The sequence below is a fragment of the Castor canadensis genome, chromosome 6 (assembly GCF_047511655.1).
Source record: "Castor canadensis chromosome 6, mCasCan1.hap1v2, whole genome shotgun sequence".
Lineage (NCBI taxonomy): Eukaryota > Metazoa > Chordata > Mammalia > Rodentia > Castoridae > Castor > Castor canadensis.
The window spans coordinates 48933859-48960957 of NC_133391.1; the positions used below are offsets into that span (position 1 = coordinate 48933859).

The following is a 27099-nucleotide window of genomic DNA, read 5'->3' on the forward strand; positions in this document are numbered from 1 at the left end:
TTCTACCCATTCCCAGGTTCAAAGTGTTTTTCTGGCATTTTCTCAGGCAATAGTATATTTGTCTTAAAGATGGAATATTTTTTCAGGAATGGGAGCCTTGATAGATTATGCAACTAATTTTAGTTTTCTTACAATTATCTCATCATTCTTCATACTGCCATTATCCATTCATTATCCTTCATTTATAGAAATAGTGTTGATTTCTGCTGTGTATACTTGATAATACAGGGACAAATTAGGACAGGAATCATTGGCATTTACAGCCAAATGGTGTTTTGAACTCAACATATTATTAATTTGTCATAATTACTTGTTTTTTAATGATACCAGCACACAGTGCTCTGGTCTTGATATAAAAACAGCAATGTCCCTTCTCTTAACCAGACAAAATAATAGATTCTGGTAGCACTTTATTCTTTTTCTGCTTTTCCTTCTACTTCAAAAGTTAATTGTAATTAATTCTACATTTCCATCTTCTTCATAATTTATAGTTAAGAAAATGAGGATTTTTTTTTGCTGATCTGAACATAAACATAATGTGATGATATTTAGATTTAAATGAATTTCTAGTCAGGAATACTCATGACACTTTACCTGTTCAGGCACATCATGAATATGTTCTAAGATGACTCTAGAACAAGGAATTTGACATCTCTCTGCTATTATGATGAAATGTCATTATTTTTCAACTAAGTCACTCTGATTATATGTACTTTTTACTCATCATTCCATTCCATCTGACACTACTTTCCTTTTTTCTCCTTAAGATAAATATTTTGTTAGCTTAAGTTATCTGTCCAGAATGATTTTTAATGCTTGTGTGAGAAGTAGCTATTAAAAATAAATTCTAGCCTGGAGAAGTCCACTGCATGTTTTATAGGCAAAACAAACACAATTTTTAAAAATGTTTTAGGAAGGGTACATTAGGGTAAAGGAGATAGAAGTTGAATTTGAGTGGTCAAAAAGTCCTCAGAATAAAACCAAAGAAGTACATAGAATTCAATTTAAACATTGTTTCTTTTTTTGTTTTAAATAACAACTGTTAAATCATTGAGAATAATTTACCTCTAAAAGACTGGGTACTCAATAGTGAGAAAGATGGTGAGTTTACAGTTTTATATGAAGACATGCAATATTCTCAATGATAAACAGAATGGAGTAGAATTAGTGTGATTTGGCAAAATATGTGTAGTGGCCTGCAGGTGAGTTTTCAGATGTCAAGTTTTTTTCTTCATCAAAATACCTAGCATCTACTGCTGCTAGGTACTGATTCTTAGAGGTACTGTGATAGTATCAAGGATGAAAGTAAAAACTTTGCTTCAGGAGGTAAAGCAAGTCTTCCTATGTGGACCAGCAGTAGCTGATATTGAGATCTACTGGCTAGAACCCCTCTAATGAGGTTTTCCATGAGCTGCTGGGAGTGCTGGCAGTAGACAGTCTTCCATATCAATATTTTCAGGATTGTCTGAGCTGCAGAGAGGTTTGTTGTTCAGAGAGGTCATGCTCGTTCCTGTGGCAGCCACATTCTATGGCTTTTGGATGCCATAAAGTCCAGGCTTTCCAGTTCAGTGCTGACCAAATTCAGCTCCTAAGCAATGCCAGAGGCTGTTTGTGGCTATCTATGGGCCTGCACTACATCTCTGCTCATCTTCTGCCCACTCTTGGCTTCCATCCCTCCAACATCTACTGATCTTGAGAATATTCCTTATTAAACACTGTGTCTGCAAAACTCCTCCCCATAGTGTCTTCCTGTAGACACTATTACTGTAGAACTAGGAAAAATTGATGAGTATGGCTCAAAAGTAGGTCACAATATATTTCCTCACAGTGAGAATAGTGTTGTTGTTTTTTATGTTGTTGTGGCTTTAATTCATTAACAATGATTAAAATGGGATGACTAATTGGGGCAAACAATGCAAATGAATGTGATGTAAGAAAATGACAGCAGACTGAGTTGTGGCAAAGACAATTGACAAAAGGAGTCAATAAAAATAACTTGACTAAACTTTATTTTAAATAAAAGAAGAGGAGGAGTTTAAAAGTTCTTTCAAAGTCCTTTGCTGAGGAAAAATGAGTTATAGTTTCTCTTGACAGAAAAATAAGAAAGAAAGTCAAAATTGTGTAGATAACACCATAAGTTAATTAAAAATATTCATGGAGGGGGCTTATATGCTCCAAATCATTTTACTTTCAAGAACATTTAATCAACATGTTTGTAGATGGAGAGTTTAGAGGGGTTTAAGTATTTTTGTTGGTTATTTTATCTCAGTTGAATTGAAAGCCCCAGAGTTGTTTGGTGGAAATGATGTAGACATTTTTTTGGATCCTACTTCAAATGTATTTAAAAAAAATAAGCAAGGTCCTCTAGAATACTTAAATAAAGCAATGTTTGAGAACTGCTGCAGAAGGAAATAAAGAAACACATGCTGTACTTGCACTTGAACTTATCTCCTGTCCATGTTGTATGTTCTTCATAAAGTATAGGAGGTAAATTTACAGAGAGGCTAATATATTTAAATCAGTTCTTAAGAAAACTAAATAACTGGGAAATACTGGAAAGTCAGAAATGAGGCCATTAGAATCAATTCTCCACCTAGGTGGGGAGTGACTTGGCTGTTAAAAAAGAAAGTGCAGAAAAATGAGGGGTAAAACACCCTGTTTTTAGCTTAGGAAATCAAATATTGAATACAATGTCTTTAAGTGCAAACCAAGAAAACAGAGTGATTAATCTGTTAAGGACAGCATGCGTATTTTTAAATGAGAGGGTTTATCTCTCTCTTTTTTTCCAATTGTCTAATATGAAAATGGACTCATATTTGTGAATTATAGAAAAATTTTATACTATTACTTTGGTTGAAAAACCAAAGATAAATATAGATGCTAAGGCTACAGACATACATTAGCAGCTGGGTGTCAATGGCTAATGCCTAGCTACTTGGGAGGCTGAGAACAAGAGTATCAAAGGTCAAGTCATCCTTGACATAAAGCTAGACCTTGACTTCAAAACAACCACAGCAAAATGAGCTGCAAGGTTGTCTCAAGAAGTAGATTGTTCGCTCTGCAAATGTGAAACCCTGAGTTCAACCCCAGTACCACTAGGGGAAAAATACATAAAGCTAATCTAAAAAGATTAAAATGGAAGAACAAAAACTGAAGTCTCTTGGATGATGATTTTAAAATGCAACCTTCCCAAAATATCTACAAAGCAGCCTAAAGGAAAAAAATTCTGCAAGTACAGACCCTGTGGCACCTCAAAGAAGGAAGGGCCAAGTGGGACATTTACTAGGATTTTATAACATGGCTTAACACAATTCTTCAATGTAGGAGTGTGATTGAGATTGATGGACCTAGCTCAGTAAAGGCTTACTGGATCCTTAAAGAGTTTCCTAAAATGCGTAGTAACAGCAATTACACTATTGATCTTCCCAGTGAAACACTTCCTGGAAGAGTAAAGCTATATTGGTGAGGCAGTGGAATAATAAAATCATGTTAATATAGAAGTTGGGACTCAGAACCTGATACCCCAAAGTATGGCACATTGGTGTCCTGAGTACTTTGAAATGAAGGAGCGTGGAAGGAATGAGATAGAGGCCTCTCTGCTTTTTTCCATCTTTTTCTACCCCAACCACCTTTTCCTTGTCAAGCCCTAGAAACCAGAGTGGTAGAAACCAGAATCCCACTCCTTAAAGCAAGTCATGAAACATAGAAAGATCACTCTTTCCCTTCTTCCCTATAACTAGGGGAAAGCATGCTACACAAAGAGGCTAGAAGTGTCTGGACAGACAGGACTTTCTGGGTCTCCTTAGGTCTATTATTATATTAGCAAACACATACATTTGATCAATCACATTTAACACAGTTGTCCATGCTTCATTGAACCAATGCACAAAAAATGACATTTTCCCTCAACCTTTGAGTTTTCTTTTCTGAACTCTCCTGTATCATGTAAAACTTTGATTAAATGAGTTTGTCATGTTTTTCTCTTATCAATCTGTCTTCTATTGTCAGAGTGTTGGCCATGACCTTATGATAGGTGAGGAAATGGATCACACTTTTCTATCCATAAATGGGCAATAAACTTTGTAAGTACAAATATGTTTGGCTTTCAAGTACTGAGAATCTTTAAGCTGTAGAATTCACCAAACTTTCTATAATACATTTTGCTGGTGAGAATATTAGATACACAAATGAAATAACATTACAACTTAAGTAAAGACAAATGATCACATTAAAAATATATGGTTAATAGGATTTGTGGTCAGTTTAAGACTATAATGAAAAATACATTAAAGTAGAACTGAAGGTTGTGAATGACAACACAGTGAACAATTAAGAAATGACAACAAAAACTACAGCAATTTGTTTCCTAATGAACATCTCAAAAAGGGAGGGGCTTGGGCTTATAGAAGCAGGTAGACAAGGACCTCCAAGATGGAGTCCAGAGAAAGAATTGGAGTCTAACAGTTCTTAGAACTTTTGAGCCATTTCCTGAATCACAAAATAATGAAGTGATTCTCTAAGACTTGTTTCTTGGGAGCCCAGGGATCATGTGCAGTGCAACAGTTTAGTATACAGGGTATCTAGAAAGGATAGAGCACAACTTTACTATATGAGGATCTGTATTGTGGGAGCTGAGTAATGCAAGGAACACCACACTGAAGCAAGATGTCACAAGGCTGCATCCTGATTCAGCCTGCAATGTAAAATCATTTTCTGAAGTCAGAAGCAGAGATGACAAATGTAACAGAACTTCAGATTGCTAAGGGTAATATTTAGCAACATTTGTTCCTGAATCAGAGTAGCAACAAAATGAATTAAAATTACCTCTTTCACCAAGGTATAAAAAGAGAAGAATAATTGGAATGAACTAGTTCAGATTATAATACATATATACATGGATATGTCACAATGAAACACTCAGTATAGCTATCTTAAAGAAACAAAATTATCATGTTTTTACAAAAACAGAGAACAGGGTGGCAAAACAGGTCATATCTGGAGGTTGGTATGGGGGTGTGTGGGGGGACATAAAGAGGATGAAGACAATGGAAATATTGTGTACACAGAATTTAAATGGAAAAAATGAGACCTGTTGGAGCAGGGACAAAGGAGAATGATGAGGCAGGTGAATTCAACTATGATATATTGTAAGCAATTTGGAAAAGTCATAACTGATTCCCAGAAGAACAATAATGAATAAATTTTAAAAATTAAGAATAAATGTGCAGAAAGAAAAGAATCATCTCTTTTCAAATATGTAAAATAGAAATAATAGTTGTTAATATAGTCAAATATATTTACTTCTAAAAAATAAAATAAATTATCCCCTTCATATAACAAATAAAGAGAGGGAAACAAAATTAGTGATTTTACTGAAGCAATGAATAGAAGAAATTAGGGGAAAACAGCACATACTAGGAAATTATTGGGCTTTGCTAACATTGTCTCAGGTAATGATCAGCAGCTTCCTATTCTTATTTTTAAGTGATACTAGGGTTTGAACTCAAAGCCTTGCACTTACCAGGCAGGCTTTCTACCCCTCAGACCTTTTCTCTCTATTTTTCAGACAGAGTTCTGATCATTTTGTCCAGGCCAGACTTAGAGGGTGATTCTTTTCCCTATACCTTCTGCATAGCTGGGGTTCTAGGCACCATACCATGCTTGTTTCTGACTTTTTGCCTAGACTAGCCTCAAATATCATCCTCCCAATGTCCATCCACTGAGTAGCAGGAATAAAGGTGTGAGCCACCACACCAGACATTAGTTATACACATGGTACAAAACAAAATCCTCATCTCACCTCTGTCTACAAAGTAAATGCTGAAGAACACTGATTTTCCCAGCACCAGTAGAAGAAAGTTTTAAAAACCCAAGGAATTTTTACCTAGGTTTTTTCCCAGAATTCAAAGACATCCCTGTTAAGCAGGTTGGTTTGAACAGTGGTTAATTCTTTAGGAACAAACCAAGACCAATGCAATGAGAAAAAAAAAGAGGCCATTGATTCAGATCTTGCTGAAGAGATTTCAGCCTTGTCACCTGCATGAGCAAGTGTCTTAAAGGCCCTGGCCTGAGAATGCTCTCTAGTGAGCAAACAGGAAGGCTGAGGGTGTGCTTCAAGGGCTCACAGGAGGGAGACGGAATTGAGACAGGAGTGGGCTCACAGTAGAAGTCTGAAATGCTGTATGATTGCTTGAAAGAGCATCTTTAGTTTTGTCTGTCTTGTCTGCAGATGCAAACAGGAACCAAAAACCAAACCAAAAGAAAACCAATAGGGGATCTAGTAGTCACTGATCACTTTGACCATTCTAGCTTAATCACTATAGAGGTCTGAGTCTTCAGACCAGACTTCTGTGGTCACAAAAGGCCACTTCATTATCACTGTGTTTTCAGTCTAAGTTTATTAGAGGGGAAAGCAAATTTTTTAGTATCAAAAATTTCACTTAAGTTTAATTCCTGTCCAAAAGTCTTTGCATTAGTCACTTAACTTTTAAAATAGTCTTTCTCCCCAAGTAGTAATAGAAATGGTAATTTTACTAGTAAATTTACTATTTCATTACTGAACAGACTGTTTTATGTGTGCCTTTTACAATGTAACTGAACCTTGGACTGATTTACACACAGAATAAAGATGTCCTATGTGTATTTGCTTGATGTTGATCTTATAAAATTAATATGTGATCATGCTGTCTTTTAAAAATGTATTATATGACAGATATATCCCATGTCCTGTTTGATTATCACTCCTAGTTCAGAGACCATAACTGTCTAGGACAAATAATACAGAGTTCCTATATATTATATAGAACTTGTTATATGCTGGGTGTTCCAGCCTCATGAGGAAAACACTATTATTATTCCCACTTTACAGATGAGGCAACTGATACAGGCATAGGTTTAAACTTAGTTTACCAAGTCAATATATGGGAAGTAGTGAAGCCAGGATTCAAATTCAGGAAGAAAAGACCTGAGGAGCTTCAAGCTGCATTTGATCACAACTGCACTCCTGAAGGGTGATCAGCTCCCTGCTCTTTGATAGCATGGATTCATCATGCCTGTATTTGGGTTTAATATAATTCCACAGTGAACAGTTAAAAGGTGCTTGTATCTAGCATATTTTGCTCAGTGGTATGTTTTGAAAATCACTCACATTTGTGGCTAATATTTGCAAATCATTTTTCTCTCTGCTGCATCACAATGCATGATTAGACCTCTAATTTACTTATCATTTAACTGTGGGATTTTGTAATCTTTAAAATTTGGGGCAACTGTTCATTATGAACATTCAGTTCATGCTTTGGGTAAACAGATTAATAAGTGTCTATGGGGGCATTGAACTCAGTTGCATTCCTATATTAGATCATATTTATATACATAACCAGCTTTAGTAGGTACTACCAACTAGTTTTCTAAAGTACCTTACCAGTTCACTTACTTAGAGTACTACTAGTAATATGTGACACATATTTCATCTACACCTTGCAGGAGTGTGAATGATCGATAGTATTCTGACTTAACAGAAAAAAGTGGATATATACTAAGGAATTTTAATTTGTACTTTCATCTATTTGCTGATCATGACATTTTTATTAAATTTTTGAGAAAAGAGTGAGGCTGTGATTTTTGCTTGAGATAGAACCCTGCTATATATTTGCATTTATTTTCATAGCATAGTGTTATCTATGATCCTTGCATTTAAATTAAAATTTGAAGTTGCTGTTCACACTTTCAAAAATACATTGGTATGCATATAATATGGGATTTACAAAACAAGCTTTTGATTTATCCATGATTTCATGATGAATTGGCTGACAGATTGCCTAGCCAAGAAGTACAGCAGTCACAGTCCAGTAACAAGGTTGGTACAAGAGGATGTGTTTCCATTACAGTTGCTTAACATTCCACCTTGCACATCTACATCTTACAGCAATTAAAGTAGGTAATAAAATCTAATATTTAAGCACTATATAATACACTGAGAAAAAAGAAAGTGATTAAAAAATTTACCAAGATGCAAAAGCAAATGTGAGCATTAACATGGATTACTCTGGCCAGTTTAAACATTGCATATATATACATATATATATATATACATATATATATAAACTAATAATTTATATATAAACAATAACAAGTACTTTCTGAGGAATTGATTTGAAGCTGTTTTTCTCAAAATATATCTTACTTGACTGAGACAAAAGTAATTAAAATATGGGTACATTTTCAGTTATGAAGGTTTTTGTAAATGTAGATCAATTTACTCTTTTGAAATAAATCTCAAAATATCTCCACAAGAAGTGTGAGTCACTTAAATCAGCCCTAGCTACAATCCAGAATTTTTAGAATATACCTTCAAAAAGTGTTCCTTAAGGAATAAATTACCTGAAAAATAGATATTTCTTTGTCATTTATTTTAGAAGAAAATTTTATTTCTTTTCTTTGAGGGACAGTCAACATAACACTTATCTATGTGAATCTAATATTGCATGATTTTTAAGTGCAACAAAATCACCTTTGACTATCAAATGCCTGACAATTCAAAAATGATTTGATTAGAGAGAAAGTTCTGGGAGTGTCCCAAGGTTGTACAACTAGGGAGAGAGAGAACTGGGAACTGAATCAAGAGAGTATGACTCCAATACCTATGTTTTCACTTAATATGTTATACATTACTGATTTCTTTCCATTTGTCAAGAACAAATAAAACATTCAAAGGGCAAAAATGCAAAGAACCACTTAAGCATTGAAGAATTGGAAATATCATTATATAATTTTAATGTTTTACCTAAAATTACTATTTCATATTAGAGGACACACAGTAATCTGCATTAAATATGCTATATGAAAGTAGTTCCATTGAAATATTGTCACTGACATTAAACTTCAAGCCTTTGCAAATGCTCCCTACACAAATATAGAGAGAATTCATACTCTGAATTCCCTATCTCCCATGTTGCTTTGCATACCACAGAAATATTTTCCATCAATGCAAACAAATATTCTTGAAAAAATCAAAAATCTGGATCAGTTTTCTTCATTTTTATTTCATTCATTTTTGATCGAGGAAAGAAGTGACAACTTGAAAACAAACTCAGTTGAAAACGAGGGAGGTATAGCCACCCATATCCTTTTCCATCTACACGAGAATGCTTTTGAAAGTAAAAAGGGGCATCACTAACAATGACATGCAGATTTGGGTTATGAACATCAGCCAACCAGATCACAGTCTTAACTATATGCTAAATATCACTTCCATAAGGAGCTGATTTTAAAAAATAGAACAGCAGATAAAGCACAGCTTTCTTTCCTTCACTTTTATTTTTTTCTTTCTTCCTTTTCTTCTTTTTTTTTTCCCCTTGGCAATACTGGTAATTTAAAATCAGGGTTTTGTGCTTACAAAGAAGTTGCTCTACCATTTGATCCACTTCTTCAGCTCATTATACTTAGGTTATTAATGAGACAGGGTTTCACTTTTTGCACAGGCTGGTCTGGAAAATTATCCTTTTATTTTTATGGTTCCCACAGTAGCATTCTTCCAACAGGTTTATTCTACCCCTCACACCTTTTTGTATTGATATGCAGTCTTATGAATACTTTTGCTCAGGCTGTCCTGGAAACATAATGATCCCAATCTCATCCTCCTAAGTAACTACGATTACAGATTTGAGTTACTTTGCCTGGCTAAGGCACAGACATTCTAAACATCAGATAGCTTTTATCTGGTTGTTGCTTGAAGATAGAATCCTCCAGCTATGTTTGGTAGCTGTTATCCATCAATGACTTTTTTCCAGATCTCTATTAACTGTCAGAGGTTTTGGGACATCTGAGGACAAATGCTATCATTTCATTAACTGGAAGAGGGCCTGCATGTGAGGACAGTTGTACTCACTGTGCACCCAGTCTCATAGTCTGTGATAAGCAGCAGGCCTACAGTGAGCATCTTCAGCCCAAAGCAGCATGACATCTGCCTGGAGCACCACCTCCAGAGGAGACTGCAGTGCTCAGATCCTTTCCACAGTCAAACTGTTGAACATAATTCTACTGTTCTCTAAGATCCCAGATAAACTGAAATATCATTCTCAATATCCCTTAAGAACTCCATGACGTTAGTAGCTACAGAAAATCTTCCATAAATTCTGCTATATGAATTTTGTACCTTCATTTCCTGCCAGGCTTTGTTCTCTACTGAAAATTTTTCCCCAAATTTACTAAGTGACCTTTTTTATTTTAAGAGCTCTTATTTGAGGTAGTTACTGTGCAATATATTCTTTCTCTGAAATAAACAATTTCCAGTTTTGCTTTTAAACTAATGTCTATTTCACTCAGTATACTGTAGCCAAGGAAATAACTTGTATTTCTCTAAAATGTCAATCTTCAGTGCAGAGACAAACTTTAGAGGCTTATTCTGTGTGCTATGAATTAAAGTTCAAGCTGACACAGTTTATTGGTTTTTGAACCAAAGGAAAGATTTCCCTGTTTTAATCAATCTCTCAGTCTCCCACACATCACATACTTATAGACATAAATAAACAATATGTGCACTCATAAGTTAACAGACCTAATGGTCTTTGAAATAGAATAGGAACCCAGAAACAGATCTAAAAAATTTTGTTAACTGATTTTTGACAAAATCACAAAAGTAATTAAATGAAGAAAATGTAGTATTTTCAACAAAAGGTTGAAGAGTTATACATACCATGCACAAAAATGAACTTTAGGTTATACTTCATAGCATATATGAAAATTAATTCAAAATAGATTTTAAACTTAAACATAATGACCCACATTTTACAACCCAGAAAAATTTAAGAGAAAGTCTACATGGCCTTAACCACTTAGCCTAAGTGAGTTTTTAGCTACAACACAATACATAAAGGGAAAAAATTGATATGGTAGTTTTATTAAGAATGTAACTTTTGTAATGAAAGAGACACTGTTAATAAACTACAAAACATGAAATACTTCTGAGAGAAATATTTGCAAATTCATTGTCCAGTAAAGTATATGTATTTAAGATAGAAAAAAACTCTCAGTACACATTCAGAAAACAAACAGTACTATTAAAACATACTCAAAAGAGATGAGATTCTGCCTCACCAAAGAAGTTTTGCAAATGCAAAACCACTACATATTATTAGTATTATAGAATTGAAAATTAAAATGCTGTCAGGGAAATACAAACTAAAACAGTATTAAGGTTCCACTATGCACCTATTGCATGAATTGGTAGTCTCACTCATTGCTGGGAGGAATGCCACATGGAATACCTAGTTTGAAAGACAGTTTTGCAGTCTCTTAAGAAGCTAAATATAATCTTATTATTGAAATCAATTATACCAATAGGTACTTGTTCAATAGATTTGAAAATTATATTCACATAAAATTTAGACAAAATATTTATGATTACTTTACAATCATTTCAAACTGGAAGCAACCAATATCTTCGTCAATAGATGAATGACTAAACAAACTGGACTGTCCATATAACAGAATATTATTCAGTAATAAGAAGAAGCCATTAAATCACAGAAAGTCATAGAAAGGATCTTAAATGCATACTTTCAATGAAAGAGCCAATTTGAAGAGACTATGTGCTACATGTTTCCATTAAGGGAGCTCAGAGGCTTCACTAAGTAAACTGATGATTTTTAGGGCCTTGGGAGTATTGTGCATACAATTTTATGCTGTATCCATGATACTACAAATTGTAGGAGCCCATAGAACTTTATAGTATAGAAATGAGCTTTAATGTACAGAAATTTTAAAATGTTAACTTGGAGTAGAAGTGATCACAGGATAGAACACAGATTGTACCATAATATTACAATTAAATTAAAATGGGAGCTCATAACCTCTCTGAAGGGACTGGGCAAAAATGTAGTACATAATTAGGCAATGGTGGAGATGACTACAAATTGTAATGGTAAAGAAACACAGAGCTTTATATAATGCCATACTCCAGTTGATAAGGTTGTTCCTCACAGGGACATGCTGACAATCACTGTGCATGTATCCTAGGATTGAGCAAGTAAATGCATGTGTGATGGGTGACAGGTAATATACCTTGCTGTCACAGTGAGAGATTGTGGCAAAGCAAGTAGGCTTACCAAGTAGGCTTCATCCCAGGGATGCAGGGGTGGTTCAACATACGAAAATCAATAAACGTAATAAACCACAATTAACAGAAGCAAAGACAAAAACCACTTGATCATCTCAATAGATGCAGAAAAAGCCTTTGATAAGATCCAACATCATTTCATGATAAAAGCTCTAAGAAAACTAGGAATAGAAGGAAAGTTCCTCAACATTATAAAAGCTATATATGACAAACCTACAGCCAGCATTATACTTAACGGAGAAAAACTAAAACCATTCCCTCTAAAATCAGGAACCAGACACGGATGCCCACTATCTCCACTCCTATTCAACATAGTACTGGAATTCCTACCCAGAGCAATTAGGCAAGAAGAAGGAATAAAAGGAATACAAATAGGTAAAGAAACTGTCAAACTATCCCTATTTGCAGATGACATGATCCTATACCTTAAAGACCCAAAAAACTCTACTCAGAAGCTTCTAGACATCATCAATAGCAATAGCAAGGTAGCAGGATATAAAATCAACATAGAAAAATCATTAGCATTTCTATACACTAACAATGAGCAAACTGAAAAAGAATGTATGAAAACAATTCCATTTACAATAGCCTCAAAAAAAATCAAATACCTAGGTGTAAACCTAACAAAAGATGTGAAAGACCTCTACAAGGAAAACTATACACTTCTGAAGAAAGAGATTGAGGAAGACTATAGAAAGTGGAGAGATCTCCTATGCTCATGGATTGGTAGAATCAACATAGTAAAAATGTCGATACTCCCAAAAGTAATCTACATATTTAATGCAATTCCCATCAAAATTCCAATGACATTCATTAGAGATTGAAAAATCTACTGTTAAATTTATATGGAAACACAAGAGGCCACAAATAGCCAAGGCAATACTCAGTCAAAAGAACAATGCAGGAGGTATCACAATACCTGACTTCAAACTATATTACAAAGCAATAACAATAAAAACAGCATGGTACTGGCACAAAAACAGACATGAAGACCAGTGGAACAGAATAGAGGACCCAGATATGAAGCCACACAACTATAAGCAACTTATCTTTGACAAAGGAACTAAAAATATACGATGGAGAAATAGCAGCCTCTTCAACAAAAACTGCTGGGAAAACTGGTTAGCAGTCTGCAAAAAACTGAAACTAGATCCATGTATATCACCCTATACCAAGATTAACTCAAAATGGATCAAGGATCTTAATATCAGACCACAAACTCCAAAGTTGATACAGGACAGAGTAGGAAATACTCTGGAGTTAGTAGGTATAGGTAAGAACTTTCTCAATGAAACCCCAGCAGCACAGCAACTAAGAGATAGCATAGATAAATGGGACCTTATAAAACTAAAAAGCTTCTGTTCATCAAAAGAAATGGTCTCTAAACTGAAGAGAACACCCACAGAGTGGGAGAAAATATTTGCCAACTATACATCAGACAAAGGACTGATAACCAGAATATACAGGGAACTTAAAAAACTAAATTCTCCCAAAATTAATGAACCAATAAAGAAATGGGCATGTGAACTAAACAGAACTTTCTCAAAAGAAGAAATTCAAATGGCCAGAAAACACATGAAAAAATGCTCACCATCTCTAGCAATAAAGGAAATGCAAATTAAAACCACGCTAAGATTCCACCTCACCCCTGTTAGAATAGCCATCATCAGCAACACCACCAACAACAGGTGTTGGCGAGGATGCGGGGAAAAAGGAATCCTCTTACACTGTTGGTGGGAATGTAGACTAGTAAAACCACTCTGGAAAAAAATTTGGAGGCTACTTAAAAAGCTGGACATCGATCTACCATTTGATCCAGCAATACCACTCTTGTGGATATTCCCAAAAGACTGTTACTCCAGAGGCACCTGCACATCCATGTTTATTGTGGCACTATTCACAATAGCCAAGTTATGGAAACAGCCAAGATGCCCCAGCACTGACGAATGGATTAAGAAAATGTGGTATCTATACACAATGGAATTTTATGCAGCCATGAAGAAGAACGAAATGTTATCATTCGCTGGTAAATGGATGGAATTGCAGAACATCATTCTGAGTGAGGTTAGCCTGGCCCAAAAGACCAAAAATCATATGTTCTCCCTCATATGTGGACATTAGATCAAGGGCAAACACAACAAGGGGATTGGACTATGAGCACATGATAAAAGCGAGAGCACATGATAAAAGCGAGAGCATACAAGGAAGGGGTGAGGATAGGTAAGACACCTACAAAACTAGCTAGCATTTGTTGCCCTTAATGCAGAGAAACTAAAGCAGATACCTTAAAGCAACTGAGGCCAATAGGAAAAGGGGACCAGGAACTAGAGAAAAGGTTAGATGAAAAAGAATTAACCTAGAAGGTAACACCCACGCACAGGAAATCAATGTGAGTCAATGCCCTGTATAGCTATCCTTATCTCAACCAGCAAAACCCCTTGTTCCTTCCTGTTATTGCTTATACTCTCTCTACAACAAAATTAGAAATAAGGGCAAAATAGTTTCTGCTGGGTATTGAGGGGGGGGAGATGGAGGGGGTGGAGTGGGAGGTAAGGGAGGGGGTGGGGGCAGGGGGAGAAATGAACCAAGCCTTGTATGCACATATGAATAATAAAAGAAAAATGAAAAAAAAATAAATAAAAAAAAGAGGAGATAGGGTAGAATGGCTGAGTAAGACATGTGAACTGGATTAAAGTTATAAACATGAGCATAAATTTATATTTTCTTAATATAGATACTAATGGCTCACTATGCAAGTAATTATAGGTAGGTATCTAGGTGGTATACATGTGCCCTAGCTTTGTGCTGAGACTGCCTAGAAGCAATGACATCTAGTAAAGATAAGCATATCTATTACCTAATCTTGGTTTCTGGTAACATTCTTTTTAAAAAAGAACTTAAACTCTTCTTTCATAGAAGAAATAAGCCTGGAGCATCATGCAGTTCAACAAAGTAGAGCAGTATAAAATGAATGAACATAACAACAAAAGAGAAATAAGAAATATACAATGATGAGAGCATATCAAAGGGACCCTTGATGCTCTGATCAAAAATAATCTGAAACAGGAAATAAAAATGCAATATTGAAATATAATCTAAATTATGAAACAATATCCCTGAGTTCACACTAGTATAATTGATTAACACATTAAATAAGGAAATGGAGAGGAAGAGGCAATTGCATAGGATATTAAAAGATGATTATTGTGATTCTTCCCCCAAATAAGTGGGACATACATCCCAACTCTTTAGGTGTGTACTGCTTATAGTAACTCTCTTCCAGAGAGCAGAATATAGAAATGAGAGGAAGAAAAAAGGACCCCAGAGTGGAAAAACCTGACAGACACAGCTTTATGCAGGCAATCAAAGGCAGCATCAGCAGCAAGGGTCTTGTTGGTAGTGTGTGCCCAGGACACAGTGTGATGAGGATGGTACCTTGCCTCTGTGGCCTTCATCCAAATCATCAATAAACCTTAACATGAGAACAAATCAGACAATCCCAAACTGAAGGATGTATTTACAAAGTACCCAACCTGTACTCCTCAAACTGTCCAGATCATAAATAACAAGAGAAATCTGAGAAACTGTAACAGCAAGGAGGAGCCAGCAGACATGGTGAATCAATGTAATATGGTAGTTTGGATGGAATCCTAGTGCTTAAAAAGGACAAATGAAGAAAATCTCAATAAAGTATTGCCTTCATAGCAATATATCTTTTTTGTTTTTATTTTTTGTTGGTACTGGGGGTTTGAACTCCAGGCAAAGCAGGTGCTCTACTACTTGAGCCACACCTCTAGTCTGTTTTATTCTGGTTATTATGGAGGTGGGGGTTTCATGAACTATTTGCCCTGACTGGCTTCAAACTATGGGTGGTTCTGATTGCAGCTTACCAAGTAGCTAGATTAAAATATGAGCCAATGACACCCTGTACTATACCTTAATAGTAGTATATCGATAGCATTTCTTATTTTTAGGAAAAATTTACCATAGTATTGCACAATATTAACAAATGAGGAATGTGGGTGTAGGGTACATGGGCTCTCTCTATACATCCTGGGCTACTTTCCTATAAACTTAAAACAACTCTTCAATTAAAAGGTTATTTTAAAAATGCATGTGTTGCTCTTTGGGAAATGTCACAGGGCTGATAGAGGGGCTCAAGTGCTAGAGCATCTGCCTAGCAAACTTAGCAAGCACAAGGCCCTGAGTTCAAACCCCACAATCTCCAAAGAAAAAAGAGAGAGAGTAGTATCACAAATGATCTCATAGAAGGTCTGAGGATTTAGAAAAGCAGGTTATTTACCATGCAGAAACTTGAGAAATTAAAGTGATAGTACTTTCACTCTATAGGTTTTTCATTGTGGTGACTGAAGGCTAGGGCAAGTGGCAGCATTTCAAGTCTTTACATATTTCTGAATGAATTTCAGGGATGAGCCCAAATGGACTTGAGGAACTACATACTCTGGGTTACTTTTGCCTACATAGATGTTTAGACAAGAGAATCAATTTTATTTTTGTTCTTCTAATAAAAGAGAAGTTTAAAAAAATTTTCTAAGCCAAAATTTCAAAACAATTTCTCCATCTTGCATATGTAATTCCTTGCAAAACATCTGTTATATGCTTTCCCTAATGAAATGCTTCAGAAAACTTTAAATAACTAAAAATATTCTCTACTCATTGTCCTCCCTTTTATGAATTTTTATCACCCCTTATCCACAATTTTGCTTTTCATGGTTAATTACTTATGGCTAATCTTTGTCTGAAAATATAAAATAGAAAATTTCAGAAATAAACAATTAGAAAGTTCTAAATTGTGTATCATTTTGACCATGGTAATAAAACCTTGCACCTTCCTCCTCTGTCCTGCCCAGAACATGAGTCAACCCTTTGCCAATCATATATATCTGTAAAAACTACACTCCCCCCCCAGTTATTTAGTAACCATCATGGCTACCAGAATGACTGTGGAAGTGTGGTTGTGTGTGTGTTCATATAGCCTCTACTGTATTTAATAATGGACCAAAATCTCAAGAGTGCTGGGAATTTAGACATTTAGAGAAGTGATAAAATGCTTTCTTTAAATTGTAAAGTGACAGTTCTTAGTAAGGAAAGAAAAAATATGGTAGGCTGAGGATGCTAAGATCTGTAGTAATAACAACACTCAATGCATGAAACTGTGAAGAAGAAACAAATTTAGGCTACTTTTTGCTGCTACATAACTACAGTTAAGTCATAGTGCATAAGAGCTTAGTTAAGATGATAAAAACATTAAACTATTCATGGTTACAGGAATTGACAAGGGGGCTTCAAATGTATCCCCCTGAATATAAGATCTGTTGTATTTCTTTAAAAAACTGTTTTAATAGCATGCATTAGTTATACTGGGAGTTCCATTATGACATTTTCCAGAGAAGACTATTGTATTTCCAAGTTAATTCACACACTTGCTTGTAGTGACAATTGTTTACTTCTAGTTAGTGACAAATAAATGAATACTGAAGATTTTGCAGTACCAAAGCTAGAGAAGATTAATTGAAGATGATAAAGTGTTTGTGCTGGAATATTGAGAAACACTGGAACAAGGCAAACATGGCTACCTCCGATAAAAGAGCCAGAGAAAATCTACACATATGGCTGACTGCCCAGCCCCAGTGACCTTCCTGATAATGTCCAGTACCTTCCCTCATTCCCCCTGCACAGTCATTTTTCTAATGCCCACCCCCCTCCAAACTCCCTTTGCCCACTATTGGATGGTTAAAAACCCCAGCCTATAAGAGAGGCATGCTGTCACACCTCTCAGAGTGTTACTCTGATGGCTAAGAGTCCCTCTCTGGTCTCCTCTCCCTGATAAAGACCTGCTGCTTGTAGAGGTCACAGAGGCTTCCTTGATCTCTCTTTGTCCCCCTTTCTATTTCATTTTCCTTTTGGTTTATACAGTGTTTCTTTTTACTTACATTTATTGAGCAAACACAGGACTCAAAATATGACCCTAAGTAGGAACTCAAAAAATAAGTAATGCATAATTACTAAGTACATCTAGGATGAGTGAAACATGTACAAACACAATAGGTCAATAGGATAGAGTTGTGAGGAGATGTACCTGAGTTTCTTGAGGATAAACTTTGCTTTAGCAATATCTTGAAAAATGGTAATGATTAATCTGGCTGAAGGACACTAAAACAAATTCATATTTTGAAAGAAGAAGAATGGGAAAAGAACATGCAGTAAAGCATATAAAAATGATGATGAGCAGGCATGAAGAAGCTCTCAGCAGTGTATATTGTATTGAGTACAACTTTTGTTTTAGTTTCCTGGGACTGTCAAGATAAACATACCACAAGCTGGTGATTTTAATTTAGTTAAAATTCTCATTGTTCTGGAAGCAAGAAGTCTAACAAAGGTGTTGGCAGATCTGGCTTCATCTGAGGTTTCCTTCTTGTCATGTAGATGTGTGTCATTTCTTCTCCATGTGTCCTCATGTCTTCCCTCCTTGTGTGTCTGTGTCCTAATCTCCTCTTCTTATACATCACCTGTCTCCTTGAATTACAGTCACCATCTATGTCATTTTATCTGTTTAAAGAGTCTGTCTCTAAATGCAGTCATGTTCTGAAGTGCTTAGGTTTAGTACTTCAACATAAGAATTTTGTAGGGACACAATTCAGCCATAAGAACTTACAGGTAGAATTAGACAGCAAATAAAGTACCATTAAGTGGTTTTCAGCTCAGACATAATGCTTCACATAGAGGGATAAACAGAGATCAGAAAATCTTATGTGCTATTGATGTATATTAAAAGGCAGTAAATAACCAGGAACTGAAATAGTGAGGTAGGGTAAAGGTGAGATAAATCTTAATAACTGAATAATTATGATCTGATAATTAATTAGATGTGGGTGGAATTTAAGAAAGGTAGCCATAAAAATATCAAGGCTAACATGTACAAGAAAATATCAGAGAAAGGAAGGATTGGGGTTTGTTAAACATTGAACTTGCAAACCTTAGTTTTCAACTTGATGACAATTCTCCAAGTATCTTTCTTTCTAAGTAATATTTCCTTTGCATAGTAGTCAGAATTCTGAAATGATGCTCTTTGTGCTTTAATAGTTCTGCTTGGGCCAAGAAACTTTTTGAGGTAACCCTCAGGACACATTATGAATATTTCAGTTGAATGGAAATCAACAGCAGCTGTTAGATGATCATCTCACAGACATTTGGTTATTATTTCTTATGGAGTTCACTTCCTAAAGGAGTATGGAATGATTATCCAAATGCAAAGTGTTGGTTTTTCTATTCCCACTATTACAGGGAATATGCTTCCACTAATTATCCACCACTGGTCACATTTTTAGGGGAAAACAGCAGGATGGCTGAGCTGGTAAGCTTTTAGCTTATTATATAGGGCAACTTGCATCTGCCAAGTATGCACTAGAATTGTATGCCAGTGTGTGGAACTGCACTAACATACACCTTTTAATACAGCTCTTTATTTGTTAAGTATGCTTAAACTGGGTGCAGTGGTGCATACCTATAATCTGTGCCACAAGCTTTCTGCTGGACAGATGGTGGCTGTTCACTTGTAAAAATAAGGTACAGAGTCATTCTGCCTTAGCCTTTTCAGTGAAAATGGTGCAAACTGTTTTATAAATGGAGTCACTGAGGGCAAGACACAGCCTGAAAGTAATTGCTCTATGCAATGTGGAGAAACATAGTGCAAGGTAGATCTTGATGTCCACAGTCATGATTTAAGATGCGATTGCCTCTTCTGACCTCTTCTCATAGACTTTGTGTCAGCCAAGTGCTGGATTTTACCTGAGAGCTGCAAAAACTTAAAATGAACTGATTCAAACTTTTTTTTAAAAAGAAAAATTAAGACTACTTATTTGAACCAAATATGAAGTCTCACCTTTCACTTTTCTTTCTCATCAGTTGCTTCCCAAATACAATATTAAAGCTGTGACTGACATTTTTCTCATAATGAATCCTTTCAGGTCATTTCACAGCCTGTGTTAAGTAAAAATATGGAGGAAGACATCTTGAACATTAAGATCTTTTTAATCAGTATACCCCTCCGTAGATGAATGTATTATCTTTGTTTCCATTGTCAAACATAAATCAGAGAGAAAGTGTTCCAATATTTTAAAATGTGATATTACTTAGGAAAAAGTATTTTGTTTAAGGTTGTGTATGTGTTATGCATATACCTCAAGTTTATATTCATGGCTTTCATCTATGTTCTAAAGAAAAGTAAATAGCACTAAAATAACAATATCTGTACTTATTACCCTGAGATAGGTGCTGGCATTACTGTTGTGTTATTTTGTACTTTTCCTTGTATTGTTTTAACATATCTTGTATCACAAATCATTGAGCTGCTCTTCAAAAGAAGAAAGAAAGAGAGAGAAAGGAGACACAAAGACAAGAGAGGGAAACAGGAGAAGGCTTGACATTATATACTATTTTTTGCTGATCAATAGTACATGGAAACATATTCCAACTGAGTGGAGTACATGTCAGATTCCTGGGTAATATTGATAGTGGGAAGAATTGTGCAGTGGGAATTGTCAGATTGTACTTTTTGTTGGTCTGTATGTGATCTAAATTATTGAATAAATTGTAAATTACTCAATTATAAATTATGCTTCAAACTATCAAGTAATTTTATCTTAATTAAAAGCTATTGAGTGTAATTTGTCCAGAATAAGAGCATTCTATAAACTATCCATTTATTAGTCTTTTTAGTATGAAATTGCATGTCAAGCAATTAAATCAAGATCATATTTTATAAACATAGATAATTTTTAATTTGAAGTTTTCTTATTTTGTAAGTTGAATAGTTTGAGGTTTTGTTTTTACTTTCCTGTATCTTCTAATACCAAATAAATGCAAATTTAACAATTTAAATGGCACATAATTTGAATGCTCTTAAGAATTTGGTTGTAAAATTCACTCACATAGTATATTGTTTGTACTAAGAAGTAATTTCACCCACAAAACCATTACATTTGCTTAAGGTAATTTAAAAATGTTTGTTTTTATTCCTATCATTATTTTTATGAACCAAAGTATACCTTGAGTACTTTCTTTGTACATCTTTCATGCACCCCAAATTTGAAGGATGATCCAAATTGGCATGCTTTAGAAAATAAAACTACTTTCAATATGAGCCTTTCAAATTCCATGAAGATTTTACGAGGAAATAATACACATGTATAAGTATGGATGAACCTTTGAAAGTTCCTTTCTGTAAATACAAATCCAAGTAAGGATTTATGTCCAGTCCAAGTAAGGAATATAAATCCTAAATTATGGAATCCTAAATGAGAGAGAGAGAAACAAAGAAATGAAGAAAGATGAACAATTTTAAATAGTAATCTAAATTTCAAACTTAAGGTACTGGAGACAAAGGCCAAACTAAACCTGAAATAAGCAGCAAGAAAGAAATAAGAATTTACCGCATGAAGTGGGACATGGGAAATTAAAAAAAAATTTAAACAATGAAACCCGAAACCCAAAGCTGCTTCTTTGAAGAATACCAGCAACCCAACAAACCTTTAGGTAAGGTCTCTAAGAAAAAAGAGACAATAAAATTATCAAATCAGAAATGAAGAGTAGAACATTTATGAGTCTGGCTTATTTCACTTAACATGAAGATCTTCAGTTCACTCCATTTTCCTAAAAACTGTAAGAAATTAATTTTTCTTTGTGGCTAAGTAAAATTTCACTGTGCATATAAAGCACATATTCTTCTTATTCATTCATAGGTATCTAGGCTGATTCCATGATTTGGCCATTGTGAATAGTGCTGCAATAAGTGTAAGTGTGTGAGTGTGTCTATTGTATTCTAACTTTGATTCTTTTGAGTATATATTCAGCAGCTGTGTAGGTGAATCAGATGTAAGTTCTATTTTTAGCTTTTTGAGGACCCTCCATATTGAATTCCACAGTGGTTGGACTAATTTAAAATCACCAGCAACAGTGTTTACGGAATCATTTTTCCCTGCACCTTTGCTAGCATTTGTTGTTTATTTTCTTGCTGGTACCTATTCTGACTGGGGTTGTTTTGATTTCCATTTCCAGGGCGGTTAGAAAAGATGGCAAACATTTTTCATGCACTTATTGTTAATTTGTACTTTTGTAAAGTGTCTGTTCAGTTCACTTGCCCATTTATTGATTGGATTATTTTCTCTTTTACTGTTTGACCTAGAAATTGTTTACTTTGCTGTGCAGAAGCTTCCTAATTTGATGCAGGTCCATTTTGTCAATACTTGCTGTTACTTATTTTTCTTGAGCTACTGGATTCATATTTAGAAAGTCAATGTCTGTTCCTTGATCTTGAAATGTTTCCCTTAAGTTTTCCTCTTGTAGTTTCAAACTTTTAGGTCTTACATTAAGGTCCTTTGTACAGAGCAAGAAATAGTGACCTAATTTCAATGTTCCACATGTGGATATCCAGTTTTTCAAGCATCATTTGTTGAACTGTGTTTTCTCCAATGTATGGTTTGGAGTCATTTGGAAAGAATCAGATTACTAAAGATGTGTCAGTTTATTTCTTTTCTCTTTTTTTTTTTGGTGGGGTAGTGGTACTGGGTGTTGAACTCAGAGTTTGATGATTTCTAGACAGTTAGTTGGCCATTCAAGCCATGTCCCAAACTCCTTTGTGACTTTAATTATTTTTCAGGGAGAGCCTCAAGGTTTAGTCTGGTGCCAACCTTGGACAACAGTCCTTCTACCTATGCCTTCTGTGTGGCTGAGATCACAGATTCATGCCACCATGTCTAGCTTTTTAGTTGAGATGAGAGTTTCACTATTTTTTGGCCCAGGATGGCCTTGAACTATGATCCTCCTGATGTCTCCTAGGATTAAAGACTTGAGATAATATTCCCAGACCCAGATTGGTTTATTTCGGAGTCCTCTACTCTACTTGTCTGTTTTTCTATATGTCTGTTTTTATGCCAATAACCTGCTTTTTGTTGTTATGGTTCTGGAGTATGCTTTGAAAGGGATTGCACAGGATTGTTTTGGTAGTTTGAGGTCTATTATTGATCCATATGAATTTTAGGATTCTGTTTTGCATTTTTGTGGGAATGTCATTGAAGTTTTGATAGGGATTGCATTACTTTTGGTAATATGGTCATTTTCACAATATTAATTCTGCTTTTTATGAACATAAGAGTTCTATCTCCTAGTGTTTTCTACCATTTGTTTCTTTAGTGCTTTATTGCTTTCATTGTAGAGATCTTTAATTTCTTTGAATAAAGTTGTCCTTAAGTGTTTTTGTTTGTTGGTTTGTTTTTGAGGTTATTGTGAACTAGATTGTAACTTCCTTTCCAAGGAATGTGTTGCTAGTATGTAGAAAAGCTATCCATGTTGATTTTGAATACTACTACTTAACTGAAATTATTGATCTGATTTAACTGTTTTCTGCTGAAATATTTTGGGTATCTTAAGTACAAGATGCTATTACCTGGAAAGAAGGATATTTTGATGTCTTCCTTTCCTAATAGAATGATTTTATTTCTTTCTCTTGCTTTATTGCTCTGAGTAAAGTTCAAAGTCCTGTATTGAATAAGAGTGATGAAAATACACACCCTCTTCTTACCTGATTTAAGAGTTAATGCTTTCTGTTTTTCATCATGCAGTATAATCTGGGTTACTGGTTTGTCTTTGATAGGCTTTATTATGTGGAGGTATGATTATCCTACTCTTAGTTTATTGAGGGATTTTATTATGAAGAGAGTTTGAATTTTGTTACATGCCTTTTTAGCATCTTTTGGGATGATAATGTCATCTTTGTCCTAGGTTCTATTTAGGCATTGTATTATGATTACTGATTTGCACATGCTGAACAATCCTTGCAGCAGTGAAATGAAACCAACTTAATCATGGTAAATGATTTTTAATGTGTTGTTGAATTTTGTTTGCATTTATTGTTTGAAGAATTTTATATGTATGTTCATTAAGGAGATTGGTCCACAGTTTGGTTTTTCTGTTTTTTTTTCTTTTCTCAGTTATAATATCATGATAATACTGACTTCATAGAATGAGTTTGGTAGTGATGCTTTCCTCTCAATTTTATGGAAAAATTTGAGGAGCAATGGTGTTAGTTCTTCTTTAAAGGTCCTGTGGAGTTCGGCAGGAAATCTCCCTGGTCCTGGGTTTTTCTTTCATTGTGGACTCTTATTTCATTCTAATTGCTCTTTACAGATCTGTTTTTCTATAGCCTCTTGGTAGGTTGTATATTTCTAGAAATTTTCCATTTCTTCTAGGTTTTCCACTATTTGGAAATTTTTTTTTCAAAATAAATGATCCTGTGAATTTCAGTGGAATCTTTTATACTATCCCATTTTGTCTTTAATTTTATTAATTTGAGTTTCTATTTATTTTGGATAGTTTGAGAAGGGTTTGTCAATCATGTTTAGTCTTTTCAAGGAACAAACTTTTTGTTTTACTGATGTTTTGGAGGGATCATTTGATTTCCATTTCATTAATTTCAGTTCTGATCTTTACAATACCTTTCCTTCTGCTAGTTTTGAGTTTGGTTTATTATTACATTGCTAAGAACTTTAGGTTCATTATTAGATTATTTATTGGACATCCCTCCTATTTTCACAATGCAGGCATGCATTGCTATAAGCTTCTTTCTTCAACTGCCTTTTTAGAGGCCTGATGGAGTGGCTGAAGTGGTATAGTACCTGTCTAGCAAGATGAGGCCCTGAATTCAAATAACAGTGCCACCAAAAAAAAAAAAAAGGAAAAACAAGGAGAACTGCCTTTTGCTATCCAATAGATTCTGTTAAGTGGAATTTTCATATTTATTTGATTGCATGAGTTTTATTTTTTATTTTTTTACTGATAATTTCATTTTATTGATAAGGAGACATGGGCACAAAGAATTTAAGAAAGTTGCTCAAAGTCAAACGGCTTTTAAGTGGATGAAATTCAAGGAGTCAGGCTGCAGTTCCTTTTAAAAGATAATAGATTCCTCTTAACAAAATGTGTCCATTTTGTAAGACAGGCTCACCTACGAGGCAGTTAATGAGTGTGGCTTAAAGAAGACATGCTAGGACGTTCCCAAGCATCTTATGATTTCTCTTCTATTATTTTCTGTTAGCCATTTGCACCGCCTGAAGGTATAATGGTGGGTCCGGGAGCCAGTCCGCCCTGCGTATTTATGTTCCCTGAGGTAACCACTGCCCCCTGCTTGCACTCAGTACTTTGTAAAAACATTTTAATTAGCATAGATTACTTGCACAGGAGGGTTTCATTGTGACATTTCCATATATGATTAGGATGTACCTTGGTTAGATTCACCCCTCCATTCTTCTCCCTCCCCGTTCTTAAAACAATTTCAACAGGTTTCACTGTGTATTCATACAAGTATATAAAGTATACGGAGTCAGCCACTACTTTTCCCGCCAGAGATCCTTACTAAAAACTCTAGAAGGGTGCAGCCCACCTGCGCGTCTTCTTCCATTCTCCCGCAAACTTTCTTCTCCCTGGTGATGGAACCTCTGTCCCGGGGCGCAGACCCCTCCGGCTATGTGGCAGTAACTGGAGATGTTTCCTTGAGAACTGTGATACCTGGCCAGCTGTCGCGAGGCCGTGTCCTTTAACAGCTTAGACGTTGCCATATTCCTTCAACTTCAACTCTCGCGAGACCTGGAGAGAACTCGCAGCGCTTCCTGGCCGGGCCTCTGCTGGAGGTCGGAGTTCCCAGCAGAGTCCACCGGTCCTGCGCGAGGCCCGCTCCAGGCGGGAGTGTGGATTGGTTCGGGTTGCGGGGGCGGAGGGGCGACAGTGCTGAGCTTGTCCCAGGCACCCGAGCTTCCCCACTTTTCCCCCTACATGGTCACCGGAGTGTCCCCACGCGCCGGAGCTCATGCAAACGCTCGGGGACAGGGCAGCAACGAACGGCAGCCAACTAACGGGAGCCGACCTGACTTGGAAGAGGGAGCATCAACTCCACCGGCTTCCCCCACTCTGTCGGATTAGCCTTTGTGGTTGCGCACGCAGCGGCCACCAGCAACAAATTTACCTAGGTTTAGGCCCCGCAGTTCAGATTCCGCGGCCGCATCATGTGACGGCGGCGGGTCGCGGGGGAGATTGTATGAGTTTTAAAATTTACTTCATGACTTCTTCAACTACCCAATGATCATGTATTTGTGTGTTTTCTGTAGTTTTTCTTGCTGTTAAATTCTAGTTTTACTTCCTTATGATCTGATAAGGTGAAAAAAATTATTTCATTTTTCTAGTATTTGTTATGGCCTAAGATGTAATCTGTTTCACTTGAAGTTACACGGATTGCTGAAAAGAATGTGTATTCACAGCTGATGAATGTACTGTTCCATAGATTTCTGTGAAGTGCATTTGAACTACTTAGCAGCTGAACTTTCAAGTTTCTATTTGGAGGGGAGTGTGTTGGGGTCAGAATGAGCTGTCTTTTGATGAAAATGAGCCATTGAACTCTGCTGCTATCACGGTCATCATATAAGTTATCATCTGTCCCTTTATGCCACAATTGTATTTTTTATGAAATTGGGTATGATGACATTTGGTGAATGTATATTTGTAAGTGCTATATCTTAGTGGTGGATTGTACACTTAATTAATATATAGTGAACTTCTTTATCTCTTCTGAAAAATTGTGTCTTGAATTTTACTTTGTCAGATATGAATGTAACTACACCTGATTGCTTTCAAATTCCATTTATTTGGCAAATCATTTTTCATCCTTTCACTTCAAGTCTGAGTGTGTCTTTGCCAGTCAGATGCATTTCTTGATGAAAACAAAAAGTTGGAAAGAATTTTTTAATCCAATTAGCCAATCTGCACTGTTTTTATTGGAGAGTTAAGATCATTTACACTTGAAATTATTATTGAGAGCTATGTGCTGATTCCTATTATTTTGTCAGTTTTTCTTTTTTTTTTTCCTGGTTGATTTGAGTACTGTTTGTTCTTTTCTTTCTTCCTCATTCTTGTTAGAG

The 27099-nt window shown here is 35.5% G+C and overlaps 1 long non-coding RNA gene across 1 annotated transcript in view; it reads right to left on the reverse strand.

Annotated features, from left to right (window-relative positions):
- Nucleotides 1-25848, reverse strand: part of LOC141424109 (uncharacterized) — a 40757-nt gene extending 14909 nt beyond the window's left edge. The window contains exon 1 of the long non-coding RNA XR_012448975.1: nt 25572-25848. This is a non-coding gene — a long non-coding RNA (uncharacterized lncRNA). The remainder of the gene's footprint in view (nt 1-25571) is intronic.
- Between the last annotated feature and the right edge of the window lie 1251 nt (nt 25849-27099).